We start from the raw sequence: 17,912 nt of genomic DNA, 5'->3' as shown, positions 1-17,912 counted from the left end.
ACAATCGATAGAAGCAGCAACACAATATGCAAAGCTTCAGATGTCATACGAGTTAATAACAATCGATAGCATAAATAATAAGATAGCTGCGATGTCGATGCATTATTAAGGATCAACCGACAGAAGTATCAATATGATCATGTATGAGTTAATAACAATGATAGAAGCATTTAATAACATGTTTCAGACATGCACAACAACCGATAGAAGTACAATATCAATACGTGTTTGCGATAAACAGATGATAACAACGATAGCAGCCATCAATATGTAAGCAAAAGCCATGCATGAGCACAATCATTAGAAGATACATACAGATGTCACGTATATCAACCGACAGAAGCATGTCAATATTCAGCCCAGACATCATGCATGAAGAATAACAACCGACAGAAGACACAATATATGTTTAGATGCGCTATAACACCGAGAAGCATACGTCATTTCGTTTCAGTGATGTCATGAAGGCCGTCTAACCGATGGTATATGTCATTGCTTCAGATGTAACATGTATTATGATAGAAGCGCACAACATGCAAGCTTCCAGATGTCATGTATTAATATCAACTTATTGAGTACACAATATGTAAATAGATAACATGTATGAGTTAGTCATCAACCGATAGAAGCATACACAATACGTACTGTGATGTGTCACGGCGACCAATAATCAACCGATAGACGCATCAAGGCCGGTGATGAATATGTAGCTATTATGATAACACCTTTATCGATGCTGGTTCAAGCCAGAATAACTTCAGTTAAAGAGTCCGTCAAAGAAGTTATCTACTTTATTTTTACAAGAATTATAACATAGAGACGTATTATCCAGCTGATAGAGCGATCTGGTGTCAGTTAACCCCGGTCGATGATGAAATAACGAGGACATTTTACCAAGAATACAGATGATTGCCGATCGAAATGGCGTAACAAATAACACCTGCGGTTGACGCTTCGGCCAGATTCAGGTGCCTGGATCGTTAATACGACAACGCTCAACATAACTCGAATTACGAAACGTTAACAGCTCGAGTCCTCATCTAGGCCAGATTTTGAGCCCGGATTGTTCAGGCAGTCACTTATAATTAATACGTTCAGGAGATGCTTTAACTTTTGACTGGAGTTATCATTACGCCCTATATCATTTTCCTAATATTCGAATCCTATTGATATTATTAGTGGTAATACGAATGTATCGAATTTCGTATGACTGTTATCCGCCTGACCAATCTCTCGATGAACAAGCCACCAGCACCATTTCAGCAGCGATTGTTCAACATCAAACAACACCAGCAACACTACATCTGGTAAAAATGTCAACAGCCAGCAAACCGGCTGAAATTCAAACTCGATGCTCAAAGCCATACCCAACACAACATAGTAAACAGATAAAACAGCAGTACCAGAGGGCTGGCTTCACCGTCGGTTGGCTCAAAAATCCGTTGTGCCGCCACCTAAGGCACCAGTGCCCCAAAGCATCAGCGGAGACCACCTGGGTAATTAACATTTCAGACGCTATCTTTTGAAGTTTACCTCAGCTGTTGTATGTGCGCAGATTAAGATACTGCGTATTTGTTTTGGGAAATCTTCATACGGTCGAAATCAAGGGTTCTTCGCTCGGTTTATCTAACGTATTCAAAGGAACCACGACGGGTTTGAAGGAAGCAGTGCATCGGGAAATATAGACGAAACCATTGTTTTGCCTCAAGAGAAATACAGTAATTTCCACCGCAGGTTTCCCTTCTGCAACGTAAAATATTTTATAATCGCTAACCAAGCCAGATAGTTTATATATGGGGACGTTTCTATTCGCCAACAAGTGTCGATAAGCTCGATCATTCAGCCACAAATGGTACTGGCTCGGCGAAAACAAATAGATATGTACACACCATTTCTCTATCAACTACACTACGTAGAATGGGATCGGTATCGCGGACATGATTTCACCAATAAAGTTGAATGACATTTCAAAGAACACAGCCTTTATTGAGCGAAGATAGCGTTACTACCGCTAAAGATCTGATATATCGAGCTGGCTGGTGAGCACTATTCACCCCAGACCATGGCTCATCGCCAGCGCGTTAGCCAGCACGATGCAACATTGCTTCCCACGATACCTTCCGACTTAAGATGGCCAGCCAGAGTAGTTCGATGTTACCGTTGGGGCCCAATACTAAAATCTTCCGGAATCAACTCGCAGTTCTTCGCCATCGTCGCAAAGTTCGAAAGAAATTTCCCGATCATCATCACCTATCAGACATCACGAGAATAAAGCATTCGCGCTTCGAAGCCCGACAGTTTACATCATTACGGAAATAAAGCGTTAAGTTCATTTCAAATTACGCCAAGAACGCGAATCCGCGACAACCTTTAGTAACCGGAACATTCCGGGGATGCTCTTGTCATACGGTACAGACATGACAACAGAGAAAGTTACCGTTGAAAGTTCCCGAGCTGGCGATTGCATGATCGATGTCCATGGGCTCAGTAATAGCCGATGAGACAAGCTTTCAGTTTACGCCGTTTTGAAGACTCTGTCTTCTGGTGAATGGAGATTGTTCTTAACATATCCCGGCGAATGGGGACTCACCATTTCTGACAGCGCCGGAATAGTGGGTTTGCTCACTTTTGCTCTTTGGGGCACAGGTGCAATTCCGAGCAATCGCGCACCAAGCGATCATACCGAAGTTTTGCGGGCCATTTGTTCATCGACAGATTTTCCTTCATACCAAATCATTTCATTGCTTGCCTGAATGTTTATCAGCGCATCATTGCACCAGCGCGTCCATTTCCGAAAGACAACAAAAATCATTTGCGGAGGATCAGGCCACCTACTCCGGCCGTTCACACTTTACCCGGCCGCAACAGACGCAGCCCGAATAGATAGGTCGTCGTCATTTGTTCGATGAGGAGCTGGGTTGCCTGCGATACGTATGCGGACGTTTTGACTTACAGAATGCTGGCAGTCTTCATGATCATCATTCATCGCCGCTCGGCGGTGGTTCGCCACTTTGATAATTGGTTAAGAAGAGATCTCGAAAGTTTCTCAAGACGGTGTTCATTGGTAATTTCGCCGGTAATTTTCCCTGCCGTGATGAAATCTTTGAGATACCAGAGCGTCAGCCATCCAGTAAAGCTCGACTGTCAAGATAAGCCTCAGTCATTCGCCCCATGCCAGTATCAATATTGCTCTGCGACGAAGATAGATTGTCTTCGGTGAAATTAACAGTAAGACCGCCATCGTTTTGCCAAGAAAATTCGAACATCATGACGCCTGCGCCCACCAGCGGACCGTCATCAAAGAGAAGATCCTTACCGTTATCACTTCGAATAGTGATCGTTATGTTCACAGCAGACTTCCTGATGCCATGGCGATCGTGTTCATCAAATAGAAAGTCAATGCCGTTGTTCCCATTCGATATCGGCGGTTGCGCGACATATCGATCCTGTGTTTTCAGCCATGATAGATATTTCGGTGACAGCAGTTATTGCCCACGTTCTTCGCAGTGTTCTTTCCGTTTTTCCAGTACTGTTAAGCGACTAACAGTAAATCATCGGTTCGAAGACCAACCGGGAATCAGCTCGAGGTGTTATCCGCCCAGTATCGAAGATTTCGTATCTTCGCTAGATTTGCAGGACGCACAGGTCAATATTTATTACGACCAGTCAATGGAATTGCTGCCTTCAACAGCCGTTTCCGCTAATATGACGGATAATATCCTGTTGTAAGATCATGTACCATTTCGCCGCACGGTCGCGCGTTCTACCACGTCATACCGAGAGATTGAAATCGTGCCAACCGCCATTACATCGGCAATCATCGCTATCACTAAGCCGAAATGCCGTTGCATAAAACATCAATAGTTGTTCAGGCAACGCCATGACTCGGCAGCGATGTCGCTATTGGGAAAGTTCACACCGCCTGATCCAAATATCAGATGTCATTCACATTCAGACTCTTCAGAATAACCATTATCGCGAAGAGCAAACTCGCATCAAGGGTTCACCTGCCAGATTCATGCCAATCGGGCATGGTCGATGAAATCATCGTCGTTCATTACCGATTGAAATATCTTCGACACAGATGCTTCACCAGCATGGGGCTCATGTGACAAGAGTATTGCTTCAGCCATCAACATACAAGAGCCGCCATTCGGTCATTGACTGTTGCCGCAATATTCCGCCATTAACAGCGCATTAGGGCCAGCTCGCCCGCCAGCCAGCCAGATCACCAAGTTCCAAAGCAACCATGATGACCGACAATACGTTTGAACAGCTGAACCATAACGTAAACAGTAGCATTGCATCATCGTTTGCGAGTAAATACATACCGAGGTCATTAAATGCCCGATTGCAAATCAAAGATTATTATTTTCTTGTATTACCGCCCGCGCTTAAAGCCGCATGAAGCTCGGCCAAGTTTATTACCGCCATCTGGCACGACACCACAATCAGAAACTTCACCACGGTAAAGCCGTCGGGTCAGCATTTGAAGAATCACCGCCACCTGCTGAACCTGCGACCACCTGCCCGTGATGACATTTTTGCGAGAAATACCCCCGCACGTTTACGCCATGTCGTCAGTACCGATTTGAAAATACATCTTCCATAAGTACCAACAGCTCGGTTTCACCAGTCATAGCACCAACTAACAGCAGGTTTCAGCACCACGTTTCCGATTGATAATATAACCGAGATGGCAGCCAATCTGCCAGAATTGGTCATCGTTTCGAGCAAAACGATCAGCAATCGTTGTCAATCCGTACAGTTAATAGTTTATCCAATATCATTCATCATTGAACAGTAAAAGCACACGCATACATACAATTTGTGACCGGCAATCGCACCGATAAACGCCTAGGAGCCAAACATTATATCTTTATAACATACTAGCGAGTTGAAGTTAAAGAAGACGTACCGAACAATCAAACCAACCGTAAGTCGATTCGTTTCGGGGAATAACAAATTCTCGAATCGAACATCATCAGGCGAAAACCGGCGTTTCAATATCACCGAAGTGACGACGATTTGGGACAGACGGTCAAGTTTGAATCAGTCAGGGCATAGATCCGAAACATGCCTGACAGCCATGCCCGTTCGAGAACGCTAAGTTGACGTATATTTTATCAGCAACATTTTATCATCGGAAGAAATGGCACAATGTCTAAAAGCGACCTCGTATCGAAAGTAACCACTATTAAGATTGGCTTCTTTGAGCCGAGGTATCAGCTCGAAGTTTCAATAACTGCGGACCAAGCCGACCGATATATTTGAAACCGATCTTCAACACTGGAATTCCGTTGAGAATGGCCTCAGATTTGAATCAGTAACTTGTATTGCGAAAAGAATAACAAGTTCTTCCAGGAGATGCGAATTCGCGTCGCAGATGAAACCAGAAATCTAGAAACATCGAGACGAAAGAATCACGCCAAATCATCCCCAGAACCAGAGCGGAATATGATCATTCAGGACTTCAGGCAATAGCGTTACACCGTCATATAACGAAACGAAGTATTAACGGCCGTTTAATGCGTTACCGGCAAGTACCAGAAGCGAGGTATAAGCGCGACGACGAGCACCGACGATCAGATCATAAAGTCGGTAATGCCGCGTCGTCAAAGCTCATAAACAAAGCATATGGCATTTAATTTCAATGCTTTACGAGCCGACGCAATAAGACAAGTATGATTACAGGGCGAAGAAGTGCGGCGAAGTTAATATCATTTATCACCACTTTCGACCGAAGACGGAAAAGTATAGTCTCCAATCGCTATATTAACATCATCAGCAATCATATTGTTCAAAGCGACAATCGAACAGCAATCAAATGAATATGATGTTCACGACGTCGCTACCTTAAAGTTAATATCAGAAAGTTGAAGCCGGTTAAAGCCGTTATCGATTGCGCTAATATCGCACCGGCCAGGCGCAATCGTCAGTCAGTAATGTTCGAAATAATATTTCGACGTAATCGTTCGAAGACGCCGACCTTCACGCCTTCGTTCTGTTGCCGATCGAGAAACGCTTTCATCGCCGCACGAGCAGCGATCAATAACAACCCGGTCCGCATACGCAGTTGGAAAGACATTTACAATACGTCGGCTGAACTCAATTTGTCATTTCAGAGTGGTGTTCACGGCCGCCAGGAAGATCGAGCGTCAGGCCACGCCAGAGCCAGTTTATTTAAGTTGCAGTCGAAGACGCCGCAAACGTTAAATTAAAGCCATGCAGCCGCCAATTACCAGGTCATGAATTCGTAACATCGACAAGCAGAGTACCGCCGTTAGACGTTTATTACCCGATTCATCAGTTAATTGCGGGTATTTTTCAGTAATCCCAGTTCATACGTAAGCAGACGACCACATAATCGCCGAATTAATTATCCAAAACATTAATCGCCAGCCTCTGTTCCGAAAGAACGCGAGGTAGTTCACGTCATATCTATTTAATTTCATTGAGAACGGGCTCGAATTGATATACCAAGTCATCAAATGACAAACACCGACAGATACCAGCAGTTTCCAACAGTGTTCCGACAATAAATTGAGCCGCTCCACCAACCGTCGTTACATGCAATGCCGAAGCGAAACATAATATTCTGCGAAAGGTCGCTCCGTGAATACCCGCCGACCAGCGGTATTGGCAAATGCCAGCCCGAGCCGCGAAGAAGAAGTCGCGCAAGAATTGTCCGCTTAGCTTTAGCATCTTCATTTATTTTCGTATTGAGTTACTTAGTTTACCAGGTGGATAAGGCCGCAATTTCAGTACGGTGCTGAATCGATTACGTAGCCCATGACGCAGCGTTTATTGTGAACGCCGCTAAAATGCCGACAGTAAAGTTGCGTTAGTATGCACGTCTTTGATGACGATTACGCCCAGATCGTCATGCCAATCTCCAAATCGTTTCTGGTGCCGGTTCCGGTTCGCGCCCGAGCCAATTGCCGAAATTGCCACTGAAAACTAAAAGTTGTTTCAATATAGCTAACGCGCCTGGCGAAGACAAGCCGTCATGGCAGTCGCGTCCCATAAAACATGGAAACAAAAGGGGCATTACAATCATTACGCATTCCCGTGAAGTTCATTTCATTGTGGTAGCGTTAAATGCAGAAATACAACAAATTACGCGACAACCAATCAATATGCGGCAATAGAATCCGCTGAAATCACCGATGTTTAATTGCGCCGAATCGTGTTACCGTTGTAGTCTCGGTTGCTCGAAAGCTGAATATGTCAGTAATTGCCAGAACGATGGTTACCGGAAGTAAACCACCATGCCGTTACCACCGCCGACAAACCGCAAGATTATGCAGCAACAGCCAGAACATTTGCCGTTGAGAATGAAACCGCATATCATGCCGTAACAGCGTTGAGTTAACCGCAAGATTATGCATAATTGTTGAACTTCGGTTTGTTGACAAACCGCGAATGATGTTGTTAAATCAGCCGGTTATAAACGGATATGGAAGCAACAGCGAATATGTTTGAAGATGTCCTACAATTATGCAGCACCGTTGTACTGGTTGCTTCGAAATATGTAAAGCACAGCCGATGATTTGCGAATGCAGCCGACGGATCGATTGCGGAGCCCCCAAATTCATTATTAAAACATACCCAATTAAATAATACTGTTGCCGTCAGTTTTCGACGTCATTTACCGAGCCCCATGGTTGTTGCCTTCTCTCAGACTTCGGTGTTGCAGCGACACGTTATTCATCAACCTTCGATGAATTCGAAATTCGCCAGCGTGAGTTGAAATCAGCTCTCTTCCCCTGATAATTGTAATTCCGACATTTGTCGATACGTAAAGCGTTGATATGAACTAGTCTGTGGAAGTCGGAAAGTCGAGCCGTCAGTGACACCGTGCCGTTAATGAGAAGAGATGATCTCTTTCTCAGCATTCAAGCCGAAGCCCATTACCCTTCAGCCATTGACAACGCCGACAACACCGAACACAACCAGCACAGCCGCTCGTCGCCAGTTTCCAGAAATAACAGTTGATGAACTGCTTTGACCGAAACAGAAGTCTTCATAACCAGCCGAGCGAAAGTTCGCGACACCGCAGTGAATTCTAGCCTACCCCTGGCGGAGCGCATGTTCTCATTGGTCGTCAGTGTCGCGGTTCATGCGTTCTGCTTCTCCATTCTAAACAATAACTCATATCAGGTTAAATGGCCGTCACTTGCCTGAAGTCGAATCAGTCACACAGCAGTCAATAATAATACATTGAGAACGTTACCACAGAGATTGTAACATTCTCGAGAATAAAGAATTGCGACAAATAGCTGTTACGAGCAGAATGATACCAGCAGTTGCCGCCGTACTCGAGCAGTCAAACCACCGTTTCACGACCGAAGCCGCAAATATCATGTTCAGCCATGGGATAACATCGGAGGAAAACAAAGGAATCGATGCTACTGTTTCAGTGTCAACAGTAGCCGTGCCAGCATCAACAATTGAAGCCAATATCAGCCGTAACACCAGCGAACATTGCGACAGCAAAGCGAAATACCAGACGAAAGTAGAAGCTGTCAATGGTCTAAAGCCAAATTTGCAAACAAGACGGAAAGCTTGCCAGCTTCAGCCGTTGCCAGACAGCCTGAAGTACCGTCCTTCCGGTGTTCAAGAAACAGGCCTTCACACAACCTCCAGTCATTATAAAAGCCATATACTTCGCCACCATAAACCATGTCAATTACGCAACGTGATTTTCAGTCATTAAAGTTCCTTTGAAAACCTCTGAAGCGTCGACTTCATTACACGTACCAGAAGGATAAATGCCATTTGGTACGAATGCGACAACTTTCAATCGTCGTTTTCCGCGTCCCCGTGAACAAAGTCAATCATATGTGTACCAGCGTACCTTTAATGTTCATTATTGATGATGCCATCGTCGCGCCCGCCATCGCGTTTCCGGTGTATTATCAATTACAGCCAGTATTGTGATCCGCAGATGAAACAAGGAACATTACCGGCCAACCGCCGCCATCCTTATCACATGCAAGCAAAGAACGCCGGTTGCCGCAACAAAGCACACTACAATCTTCAAACACAACATTAATTCACAGCAGTCAAAGATCGTGTTTTCCACCATTATACCACTGATGTTCACCTTGCCCATACAGATGGCACTGCACGCCGAAAGTTCATTCGAAATTCAATAGACCCAGAGAATAAAATGCAAATGACATTGATTGCATTTCAACGCTTTCTTTCATCGACATTGAAATTAGATGTTACAATAAACCGCAAGAAGTGAAGTCGATTTGTCCGGTCCACCACCGCGAACACCGGCTATATCGTCGTTAGTAGAAAGCCGATATATGACTATTGTGTTATCAGCGAAAGTTTTCACCGCGCATTAACATTTCATCGTATCTCCATATTGTATTTTTCGTTAAAATATCAAAACCTCAGTTTGTTAGAACAGGATTTGTTCGTTCATCGTCAGATTCGCCGTATCGCCAGTTGTTTCGATCAAACAACTTCAACAATAGTGAATATCATTCTTTATAGTTAGAGCCATCGCGCTTCATTAATGAAGAATAATATTTTGCATGTCATTGCTCTTTCGTTGGTGAGTCCTGTCAGACTTCGCCATACAATACGAAATGAGTTTATTGAACCGAGTCGGCGTTCAGCGTGACTCATACCCGAACCGAAGTCTTGCCTCGAAATGTTAATACCGGGGATATGTCAAAGTCAACGTAATAGTGCCAGATATCATCCATCTGAAAGGAAAAGTTCAATTTCGTTCCGTAATTCAATAATCTGGGGAAAGTTATCCGTCACCAACAAGCAAGAAACCGTAACATCAATAGCCGTACAGAAGTTCAATCTCCATGGTTCAGAAACGATATAGTTCGGCGGATAATATTGGTCAGATACCATTATTCCAGATGGTGGTTTTGAAAGTTAATATTGCCAGTTACAGAACGTTGCGCCGCGAAATTCAGCCGATTATTCAGCACTCGACATACCTTCATCAAGAAAAGTCATTCCACTGGCATCATTGTAAGTCCTTTCGTCATCAGATTCTGTGATGCCAAATAGCACAACGACAACTGGTTAAAGATTTTGCAGAGTTTATGGAAAAGTCATCAGATCATAGAAAAAAACAAAGAGGTGTCGGTCATGATAGAATATTTATCACCCAGAAACGCTGAGAGTTACATATCCTCAGTCTCTCGACAATGATTCTCGTGGATTAGCGATTGAGATCATCGTTCGAAGAAGAAATCCAAAACATATTGAAACAAAACAGAAGATGATACGGTCTGCGAAAATGAAGAGTTGGTTCATCTGGCGTTCGATGAAGCAGTTATCATCAAGAAACCGTTATCGCTTCGAACAAGTGAAATGACTATTATTGTTATCCTTCGACATGAAACATTAAGCGTCCTTTCACCAGATATATTCAATAAGTTACGCCTGCCTATTTCGACCGAAAGTTAAGACATCCAAAACCGGCCATCAGTAATAGAGCATCCGAAAAGTCAGGGAAGTTCGGCTGTTAGCGTTATTCATCTTCAATATGATTTCAACATTTTTAAAGCCTTCCGGCAACCAGTGCTCAGTCGTATCAACGCAGCTGGATTCCAGTAAGTTGCTGCCGAAAACCGATCTATTAGCGTCAATTTCGCCGATAGTTGATCATTGCCGTGGGTGTCACCGTCAAACACTACGCCGACGTCCCGAAGAAATAAAGAAAAGGATGATGGTTTTCAAACTGCAAACATAAAGAGAGTTCGTCGAGCGTAGAAGACCTGAAACCATTCCGCAGACGACCGAAAATACTCGACAGTTTACCTTCCAAACCATCAGAAATGATGAGTATCCTGCTCCAGCAGAACAGTCATCGGTCACTGGATGACGCAGGGGACGAGGACGATGAAATAGAAGTCAATAGCCCGAGAATCATGCCGGGTCAATTGCGTTTGTTCCCCGACCGAAGCGTACGGACGACGACCGACGACTTTAATATGGAGTATCGACGTCAAAGGATCGCAGGCTTAAGGTTTCAGCCGCGACGATGATACCCGGCAGAATGACGACGCAGGCCGCTTCCGTTACGCAGCGACAGTAGTTCAAAGACGCAAAGAACATTTCGGTGAACGGTATGCCGTATTTCCAGGTCCTTATAATAATTCAAGCCAGCGATGATGACTTCGAGCACAGTAAAGAGATCATTGACCGTGTTTAACGACTGTTCAATACCCAGATGTTCCGTTCATAGTTTTGAACAATACGGCGTTTTTTGACTAATATTTATATCAGATTAATTGAAAGGCCGGTAATGTTGCGCGGCGGTTTACTCAAGCGCTCTTTTGAGGGAATATTTGGTTGTCGGTTCAGAAGAAATTCAGTGAGCCAATACATGCGGCCTTTGTACCTTTGATTCAAAAGTGAAGCGACGCATGAAACACGGAAATCTCGCCAGCAGAAAGGCCTGTGTTAAGTTTTATTGATCTAACACTGGTCGGAACTTTAACCACTACGTGAAGAAAACAAGTCAAAACCAAACACTTCGGCTTCGTTGATCACGATCGACATATGTTCATCGGGTCACCGCGAGGTCCAAGAGCGTTATATATAACCGATAATTCATCTTCAAATATTACCGCGAAAGCCAGGTTGGTGCAAATGCTGGCCATGTATTGCTGTTCGTTGTTCAGAAGGACAAGCCTTCATTAAAGCGCCGTTCTCGCCGAAATGGAAGTTTATGTCGACGACGTTCAACAGAAGAAGCTATCATTTCACACAGCGCAATTCCACGTTCATTATCAATGTCATTTATCATTATTCGACAGAAGTTGTACTTTCAGATTGAGATTGTTAGTCATTGAACTGAAATAAGATGTAGTTTCAGATCTTATATCTGCATTCAGCGATAACAAGGATTCGATATATCCTTTTTCATCAGTTAGCGTAATAATATTATCAAATGAAACATGATGGAATAAAGTCAGGGGAGCATTCGTTACTATTCTCCGACGCAAGTTAGAAATACTGTAGCAGCTGTGCACTTCTGAACAATACAATCTTCAGCAGAATTTTAGATGTAGCTGCATCTTCTTCAACGAATAATCGAGATACGTCAATTCGAATTTTTCACCAGTTTTTCTTTCTCACATAGATATATTGGATTAATAGAAGACAGATGTTGTCATCAATGTTTGAAACTTTATATCTTCGATATCTACTCGATCAAAGCAACAGCATGCCCACACCATGAGGGACGCAAGGAAACACATGCTGCTGCTTTGATCAGGTGATGGATATCAGAATCTCGCAAAGTTCCAGGCATATATTGTTAGCTTATCCCTGTCTTCTGTTGTCCAATATGCACTGCACATATTGTGAAGAAAACAGTTGAAAAAAATTCAAAGGTTGACATACATCTCTCGATTCTAATTCATTTGAGAGATCTCTGCAGCTTTGAAGCTATCTAAAAATTCTGCTAGGACATCAAACAATATCTTTGTCTGTATTGTTTCCCAGAAGTACATGCTGCTTTGAATACTATGTTTCCTACAACTTCATCAGAGTGAAGTAATGCTAAGAAATCTGATTCTTTGAAAACTTGTTCTCCTGACTGTTCCATCATGAGGGAAAGGAACACTTGTGCATCTTCCTGAGCAACTACTTGATAGAAACTTTCACCATGGGATCCTCAGTTTGATATGTATGTGGCCATAGCTGATAGAAAGAGGATATATCAGGGATTGAAGGTCAACTGACATCTCAACAAGTGCAGATACACTGGAATCTGCAAACTGCATCTTGTTTCAACACTTGGTTCCAAACAGCTTCATAGAGCTCTTTGTCTGCTCTTCAGTCTGAGTACACAGCTGTCTTCTGTCAGATGGAAAGCAAATGGCATTGATGTGAACTGGAAATGGAACATGCACTGGTAATGGTAAAAACAGAAATAGTGTCCTTCTTTGTAGAACTCTGTTGGAGCATTCATTCATTTCCTGCTCATTCTATTCTCATCCATCTTCCATCCTCCAGTGGCAGGGCAAACAGCTGCTAATGGAGCAAATCCTTCTCAGCTTTCACTGAACAAGCAAAGTTTCCAGACTCCCTCTGACCTGTAGCCCATTAACACAATGAGCCAGCTAATAGTGTTTATACCAACCACAAGCTTCAGCTTCCTTTACACATACCAGCATTGAATATTTGGAGATGGATATCAGTTCTCTCTCTTATCTTGAGACCCTCACTTGGTTGATTTCTCCACTTCCTCTGCTGCATATGACAAGGACACTGTCAGTCCAGTCAATGATGATCCAGCAGGGTACAGGATTGTTTGGTTTTGATTTGTTTTCTCTACATGGAGAAGTAGTTCAGGGATGATTCAGGGTCTCCGTGGAGTGGGTAGATAATAAAACTTAACACACAAGACCTTCTGTGTGAAAAGGAGAAGATTTCCAGAGCTTTCTGCAAACTTTTAAAAACTCCCCCATTTCATATGCCATTATAGGACATGTCCTTTATTTCAACTTCTCGGATGCTTGATCTTGAAGCTCTCAAAGGAACCTAAAAAGAGTGCCATCACATATTGGCTCACTAGGAGCTTTTCTTTCTGAACCGACAACCAAATATTCCCTCAAAAGGCTTGAATTGGCCACTCATTTTTCTAACATTTTGCTATTTTTAACACTCTCTCAAGTTGTGGCTCTCAATCCTGGCTTCCCAAATGCTTCTCATGTGGGTCGTAAATCACCATATTGTTCAAGCTTATGAAACTTGGAACATCTGTTAGATTGTAGACAGAATTGAATCCTAATCCAAACTTGCCCACTTTAGTTTGGTTGTCCTCTTCCTTTGTTGCTCCACTGTGAGTTTCTGTATTCTTTAAAGTCATCATCCTTGAAGCTTGAATTCATTATAAGCCCAAAATGCAGGACCCTGGAGTACAGCCGTATATTCTCATTCATAAGTGATGTTCTTGCATCTTGATTCTGTCTCTCATCATCATACATGAAGCAAACTTCTGTAGCCCCTGCATCATCTGCATTCTGTAGTATCAGTTCTTTGGGACGGAAAATCCATCCGTATTCACGGGCAAATTCTTAAGCCCAAGTGCGGTCAAGGGTTCTTGACTGATGATACTCCATATTAAAGTCATCAGTGTCATCCATTACACGCTTCAGTCAAGGAACAAACACCAAGTTAATAAAGCTGTATCTTCAGATATGTTCGAATGGGACAAACCATATTTCATCATCCCTACCATATCTACGCCATCAGAGGTCTGATCCTTGAGCCACTCTGTATTGCAGTAGAAAGCACTGTTCAGTTGGAAGCAGGATAAGAAACTCACTACTCTTTCTGATGGACTGGAAGGTAAACTCTGTCAGGTCGTGGCTGAAAATTTTTCTAGTTCTGTTAAGAATCTTGCAGAATAAGTTTCAGGTCATTCTGTACATCAATTGGTCCCTTTGTTCAGAAGTTTTAAAACCATCATGTTTTTCTTTTTTATTTCCTTCCAGGGACAATTCAGAGTGAACATGTGAGGTGTTTGACTCTGGTGATACCCACAGCCTTGAGTAATGAACTCCAGCTACTCAGCAGAGGTGGTAGAGGAAATTTGTATCGGGTTTCAGATCCAAGCCACTGGACTTTGGTATGTAGACTGATTCTAGGATACTGGAATCCATCTCCGACTCCCACCTAGACACATCAGGTACATGCCAACATCTCGTTGTTCGTTCCTGACAAACACTGGATTGCAGGAAGCCGTGAATGTTCTCCAAAAAGTCCAGTGAGGTAGGTAATGTTCTTTTACTCTTGTAGACACTTCCTTACATTTTTCAGATGCTCTATTACTTGATGTAGTTTTGGATGTGGGTTCAGTCCTGGGGCAAATAGGCTCAATACTTAGGGGTATGGTAATCTAGTAAACAACTCGAAACAGATCCAATAACTGGATGAATATTTGGAACTGTAGACATCCTCTGGACAATACAAAAGAGGACCAATTTAAAATGTCCCTTTCCATGTCAAAGAAGCGAGGATATGTAATCGGTTTTTGCTGCAAAACATGGAATGCATTTCCTCACTTTCTGAGTTCTGTAAAGCAAATGTAGAGAGTATCTTTTCCATGTTTCTTCTGTAAGCACTTGTCATGCTGATGCTTTCACTTCTGCATCAGAAACTCGCCTGCCAGTGAACCAACTCTTCAATTTTCCTTGCAGTTGTCACAATGTCATCATCTTGTAAACACCTTCCCTCTTGTTTTCAAGACCATATATGTTTTAGACCTTCAGTGTGTCTGTCCCAGGCTGTCTGTCCCCTTTGGCTGGGAACTTGTCCTCCATACAAAAACAGCTTACTAAGGGAAATCATTTTCGGTTGTAATTTAAAGATGATCACATGCTCTCAAGCCATCTCTTCCATTTCTAGATGAATAAATATTCTATCTGTGAAACAACCTCTTTTTGTTTTTTTCTATGATCTGTTGATGACTTCCTTTCCATAAGTAACTCCTACTACAAAAATCTGTGATTTGATCATTTGTGTATAATTTGTGAAGTATCCCGTGTTAAGGATCTGCTGACAGACATTAAGAAAGGAACTCTGTGTTACACCTCAAGTTTCAGAGTTTCAGCTTCTAACTGTGTATGGGATGGGAACACTGCATGTATTTGCCTTGTAGGGTATGGTACTGGTATTTTCTCTTCATCAGGTGCTAGGTGGTCAACTGAGATTCTCACACCTACAGTAACTGCCGCCTGTAACTGTGACATTGCCAACTTCCTCAAAACCACCACCAAAATATTGGTCTTAGTAGACATCTTGGATGTAAATGGCTCATATGTAATCCCACCAAGGCCTTTCTCTCCTGTTTCTTGAGCCATGGAGTTGAACTGCATGCAGCTGTGCTTTAGGCCTGCAGTAAGTGTTCTGAAAAGTTTCTCCAGCACTCATAACAATTCTCAGCTTGTGCCAGGTATGGATAACTCTTCCCAAAGACATGTGGGATTCTGAAGAACAAAGTTAGCACATACTCAGATGGATAATATCTAACTTTGCAGTGCACTGCCCACATTTGGTGGCAGGATCCCATGGGTTTGACAGGACTGACTGGCCAAGGACACATTATCAAAGCCGTGTATTTGTTCTCCCAGAGCTTTGCTAAATATCAGGGCAAGATCTTCAGTTCTCTGAATGTGGACTGGGCATTTATCTCCTGATCTTTAATGTGGTGGCCCACACTTAATCCAGCCAGCCCAGGGTTCAAATACTGAGAAGGAAGTTCAGCATTACCTCCAGGAAAGTGTGCATGAGTGGCAGACATTCATGTAGTAGCCCTTGGAAATATGGCAGGGGTCATCACTGCCAGACAGCCCAAGGACTCCTGTAAGAAAGAAACAATGACAAGTGGTAACTATTCCACCTCTCTAACATGTTATTCTTCATTGTGTTTCTCCTTCACCACAATACAACCATAAAGTTGAAATGTTCACTGTAATTCTAAGTTGTTTTGATATCCAAGGAAACAAATGAATGATAGCTAGCGAAGATGGTCTGGCCCATGAATCTGACAATGAATATAAACAGGGCCTGAAAATCTTCCTCTGTTCCTTTCTCGATCTTGCAGTCCTTTAAGCTTCAAACATTGAAGGTTGTGCAACTCCAAAATACAAATATAGAATACAGTAAAATGTTTTACATGTTATGCCTTTGAAGTAGAAACTTTCACTCTGACCAACAACAATGAGTCATCATATCAGCTCTCTTTCTATGACATTATAGCCAGTGTCTACTTAATAGTGTTGGACCTCGACAACCAGCCGGACATTACGACTAATCTCTTTGCAGCTCTTATTAAATTGTGTTTAGCTCAATAATTTCCAATGTCAATTAAAAGAAACGCTAAATCTGAAATGTGTGTTCCATTTTTATTCTCTAGTCCCAGGAATTTTCAGTGGGTCAGGATAGACATCTGAACATTACAGGTGAGACTGATGCCCTGTCATCTTGAAAAAACATCAGAACACTGTATAGGTAAGGTGATAAGCTGGCTAAAACTGGTAGACTATCCAGTGGCATAATCTTGTTGGTATGAAACACAATACAAGAACAAATAACAACCCATATAGATAATGTTGTATGTTCTGAAGATTGTAAATGTGCTTTGTTGCAGCAAAATATTCTACTGTTTGGTCTCAACATTCTTTGCTACATGTGATAGGACAAATGTTTCATGGGAGGAAGTTGGCCCAGTGGCTGAGGAGCATGTTGATCACACTGTACACGGGATCTGAATACTCTCAGGGTGAATAATGAACCCACCAGAGACACTCCCTGGGACTAACCAGGCCTTGATTGAGCCTAAGCACGAATACGGGTTCATTAAAGCACACTGAGGTACACATATGATATGAGTGAGGGAGTGCTGCCTTTACCAAGTCAGTAGATTCCAGTTATTTACAGGGACCCTTTATTTGATCGAGAAACCGAGGAATGAAAGGATTATCACCATTCATTTGCAATAATAATACACAATCGTTTGCTTACAAACTTATCCCTAATTACACAACTCTTTAACACTCAAGCTCAACACTTTTACCAAGTTTTACTAGGAACTGGGTATGGCTGAAACCACATTGTAGCAGTCGAACATAAGACATAGTGGCTTGAAATTATAAACTCAGCCAAACCCACCATCAGGTGGCTTTTGAGAGTATGTAAACTCTAGCGGCCTTGTTTCAGCAAACTGGATGATTAAGACCTGGAAGAGTTGAACATCTGTCAGGCTTCGTCAAACACAAACATCACATTTCCCAAACTGAGCAACACCAGCAAACGTGTGATACAGTATCCTGTAAGCTTCGGATAATGATCTGGACCTCGTGGAGGTTGCACAAGAGCGGTGAGCTTCGTGGTGTGTCTTGGAAGAATGT

The sequence above is a fragment of the Haliotis rubra genome, unplaced genomic scaffold (assembly GCF_003918875.1).
Source record: "Haliotis rubra isolate DU_JTF1 unplaced genomic scaffold, ASM391887v1 Scf1911, whole genome shotgun sequence".
Taxonomy (NCBI): Eukaryota; Metazoa; Mollusca; class Gastropoda; order Lepetellida; family Haliotidae; genus Haliotis; species Haliotis rubra.
Note: the sequence above shows the minus strand (reverse complement) of the source record.